Consider the following 4,698-nt stretch of genomic DNA (forward strand, 5'->3'; position numbering starts at 1 on the left):
AGTTAAGAACACATTCTTACTTTCAATGACGGCCTAGGAAATGTGGGTTAACTGCCTCGTTCAGGGGCAGACTGACAGATTTTCACATTGTCAGCTCGGGGAATCCAATCTTGCAACCTTACAGTTAACTAGTCCAGCGCAATAATGACCTGGTAGGCAGAAGCAGGCACGTAAACATTCAGTCAAACAGCACATTTGTGCATTTTGCCAGCAGCTCTTCGTTGTGCTTCAAGCATTGTGCTGTTTATGACTTCAAGCCTATCAACTCCTGAGATGAGGCTCGTGTAACCGAAGTGAAATGGCTAGCTAGTTAGCGCGCGCTAATAGCGTTTCTAACGTCACTCGCTCTGAGCCTTCTAGTAGTTGTTCCCCTTGCTCTGCATGGGTAACGCTGCTTCGATGGTGGCTGTTGTCGTTGTGTTGCTGGTTCGAGCCAAGGGAGGAGTGAGGAGAGGGACGGAAGCTATACTGTTACACTGGCAATACTAAAGTGCCTATAAGAACATCCAATAGTCAAAGGTTAATGAAATGCAAATGGTATAGAGGGAAATAGTCCTATAATTCCTATAATAACTACAACCTAAAACTTCTTACCTGGGAATATTGAAGACTCTGATGTTCTGAGCAAGGAACTGAAATGTTAGCTTTCTTACATAGCACATTTTACTTTCTTCTCCAACACTTTGCATTTGCCTTATTTAAACCAAATTGAACATGTTTCATTATTTATTTGAGGCTAAATTGATTTTATTGGTGTATTATATTAAGTTAAAATAAGTGTTCATTCAGTATTGTTGTAATTGTCATTATTACAAATAAATACTTTTTTATTTATTTATTTTTTTTATTTTTTTAAATCGGCCGATTAATCGGTCGACCTCTAGTCCAAATATCGTAATATTTCTCAAGGACTCCCTTGTGCAGTATAATAAAAAATAATTTAAAAAACGTTAAACAACAACATTTAATCAGATCCCACAGCCCGTAAGAAGGATGTCTTCCTGTTCGGGTTTTGAGCAGGAACTACTTCCTGTGCGTATGTTCGTATGTTCTAGCAGGAACGCTACATTCCTTCTCCAGGAATCCTCAGCTCAGAGGATGTTACACTGCCCTCCGTTTGGCTGTGGGGAAGGAGGGAGGGAGTCTATCAGACCAGCCACATTATCATTTTAATTATCACCTGCACAACTTATGAGTACACACACCTTCTGCGTGGCAGGCAGCACACACACACACACACACACACACACACACACGAACACAGACACACACACACACGAACACAGACACACACACACACACGAACACAGACACACACACACACACAGACACACACACACATGAACACACACACACACATGAACACAGACACACACATGAACACAGACACACACATGAACACAGACACACACACACACACACACACACACACACACAGTACTACAGTAGCTGAACTAACCCCATGGAGGGCTCTGACATTCTGACATACGGTAAGGATACGTCCCAAATGACACCCTACTGCATGTATAGTGCACTATATAGGGAATAGGGGAGCCATTTAGGGAGCATACCATGACCCGGAGGCCACTTCAAGGAGACTACACTGACTCATCCCACTGCTCCTGCTACTATTGCTACACACACACACACACACTATAATGTACGGTGTATGTATGAGTGTGTGGAAGCAGCATTTGAGCTGAATGCCAGATGTTGTTTTGGTTTTGTTGTTAATGTGCGTTAGGTTGAAGCTGCTGAAGATGCTGAGGATGGCTGGCACTGGAACCTGCAGTTTTGAATCATGAGGAACTAAACTGATGATGTATCATTTCAAATCCCACAGAAATGGAATGCACTGTGGTCAGTCAGTATTCTATTTAAGCAATAAGGCCAGAGGGGGTGTGGTATATGGCCAATATACCACGGCTAAGGGCTGTTCTGTTTCAAACGACCCAACGCGGAGTGCCTGGACACAGCCGTGCTTTATTGGCCATATACCACAAACCCCCCGAGGTGCCTTATTGCTATTATAAACTGGTTACCAACGTAATTAGAACAGTAAAAATAAATGTTTTGTCATACCTGTGGTATATGGTCTGATATACCATGGCTGTCAGCCAATCAGCATTCAGGGCTGGAACCACCGGTAACGAGTGCGCTGAGAGTCAGGAAGTAAGTTCAGGGAGTGTTATAATAAATAAACAAATCAATAAACACGAAACACAAACAACGCACCGACATGAAAACAGAGTCAATAACACCTGAGGAAAGAACCAAGGGGAGGTGACAGATACAGGGGAGATAATCAAGGAGGTGAAGGAGTCCAGGTGAGTGTCATGAGGCAGAGTGAATAACACCTGAGGAAAGAACCAAGGGGAGTGACAGATACAGGGAAGATAATCAAGGAGGTGAAGGAGTCCAGGTGAGTGTCATGAGGCAGAGTCAATAACACCTGAGGAAAGAACCAAGGGGAGTGACAGATACAGGGAAGATAATCAAGGAGGTGATGGAGTCCAGGTGAGTGTCATGAGGCAGAGTGAATAAAACCTGAGGAAAGAACCAAGGGGAGTGACAGATACAGGGAAGATAATCAAGGAGGTGATGGAGTGTCACGAATCCCGTTTCCTGAGTCTGTTTTTTGCCTGTGTTCTGTCCTGGAGTGTTTTTTCCGGCGTCCTTGAACGCACCCTGTCTGGTTGCCGGGCAATGTAGCGAGTTGGGAGTTCTGATTACCCGCACCTGTATCCCATTAGCTATCTGCACACCTGGTCCTGATCATCATCTCTCCTCTTCATAAGCCCGGACCTGACATCCATTCCCTGCCGGATCGTTAGCCATGAACAGTATGTTGTGCCAGAGTATCAGCCTCAAGTTGGATAGAATTTGTTTTGTTGTTTTTTACGTATTGCTTGCCTTAAACTTACCTCAGTTTGTTCTGTCTTCAGTTACTCACCCGGATCATTTACCCCATTCCCGCCTGGTCGTCGGAGGATTCCGCTACCTCATTGGATCCACCTATTTACTCCCATCAACTCACCACCGCTGCCCGCTACGCCAACTGGATATATCTACCCATTCACATTCACTTGTAAATAAATACTCACCTTCTTCCTACTCTCGTTGTCCTGGTCTGCTTCTGGGTTCGATTTTGAAAGAACGTGACATGGAGTCCAGGTGTGTCATGAGGCAGAGTCAATAAAACCTGAGGAAAGAACCAAGGGGAGTGACAGATATAGGGAAGATAATCAAGGAGGTGAAGGAGTCCAGGTGAGTGTCATGAGGCAGAGTCAATAACACCTGAGGAAAGAACCAAGGGGAGGGACAGATATAGGGAAGATAATCAAGGAGGTGAAGGAGTCCAGGTGAGTGTCATGAGGCAGAGTGAATAAAACCTGAGGAAAGAACCAAGGGGAGGTGACAGATACAGGGAAGATAATCAAGGAGGTGAAGGAGTCCAGGTGAGTGTCATGAGGCAGAGTCAATAACACCTGAGGAAAGAACCAAGGGGAGGTGACAGATATAGGGAAGATAATCAAGGAGGGGATGGAGTCCAGGTGAGTGTCATGAGGCGTATGGTGACAGGTGTGGGGGATCATCAGCAGCCTGATGACCTTGAGGAAGGAGAGGGTGTATACGTGACACTACCCAGTTTATCATTTCAAGTTAATCATTGATGGGCACCTGCTCTCACTTAATAGGAGGCATTACAAATAATTATAGCTCCTCGCTACATTTTTATGTTCAGATCTTTTTCAATTCTATAAATTCCTGATCGAAAATCTGTTGTTCCGTTGGATGTTGAGCTTTTGTTGAGTCGTTCAAAGACAACAACAATCAGTTTAAGTTTATCAGTTTAAGTTTGGGTTGTGTATCGGAGGACGCATGACTTTCAGCCTTCGTCTCTCCCGAGCCCGTACGGGAGTTGTAGCGATGAGACAAGATAGTAACTACTAACAATTGGGTTGTGTATCGGAGGACGCATGACTTTCAGCCTTCGTCTCTCCCGAGCCCGTACGGGAGTTGTAGCGATGAGACAAGATAGTAACTACTAACAATTGGGTTGTGTATCGGAGGAGGCATGACTTTCAGCCTTCGTCTCTCCCGAGCCCGTACGGGAGTTGTAGCGATGAGACAAGATAGTAACTACTAACAATTGGGTTGTGTATCGGAGGAGGCATGACTTTCAGCCTTCGTCTCTCCCGAGCCCGTACGGGAGTTGTAGCGATGAGACAAGGTAGTAACTACTAACAATTGGGTTGTGTATCGGAGGAGGCATGACTTTCAGCCTTCGTCTCCCGAGCCCGTCACGGGAGTTGTAGCGATGAGACAAGATAGTAACTACTAACAATTGGGTTGTGTATCGGAGGAGGCATGACTTTCAGCCTTCGTCTCTCCCGAGCCCGTACGGGAGTTGTAGCGATGAGACAAGATAGTAACTACTAACAATTGGGTTGTGTATCGGAGGACGCATGACTTTCAGCCTTCGTCTCTCCCGAGCCCGTACGGGAGTTGTAGCGATGAGACAAGGTAGTAACTACTAACAATTGGGTTGTGTATCGGAGGACGCATGACTTTCAGCCTTCGTCTCTCCCGAGCCCGTATGGGAGTTGTAGCGATGAGACAAGATAGTAACTACTAACAATTGGGTTGTGTATCGGAGGAGGCATGACTTTCAGCCTTCGTCTCTCCCGAGCCCGT

The 4,698-nt window shown here is 45.4% G+C and overlaps 1 long non-coding RNA gene across 1 annotated transcript; it reads right to left on the reverse strand.

Annotated features, from left to right (window-relative positions):
• Positions 1-926: 926 nt before the first annotated feature.
• On the reverse strand, positions 927-3,251 carry LOC135561171 (uncharacterized). Its single transcript, XR_010459269.1, has 4 exons — positions 3,105-3,251; positions 2,740-2,819; positions 2,083-2,158; positions 927-1,121 (listed from the first exon to the last, which is right to left on the reverse strand). It is a non-coding gene; the product is annotated as an uncharacterized LOC135561171 (long non-coding RNA).
• Between the last annotated feature and the right edge of the window lie 1,447 nt (positions 3,252-4,698).

The sequence above is a fragment of the Oncorhynchus nerka genome, linkage group LG16 (assembly GCF_034236695.1).
Source record: "Oncorhynchus nerka isolate Pitt River linkage group LG16, Oner_Uvic_2.0, whole genome shotgun sequence".
Taxonomy (NCBI): Eukaryota; Metazoa; Chordata; class Actinopteri; order Salmoniformes; family Salmonidae; genus Oncorhynchus; species Oncorhynchus nerka.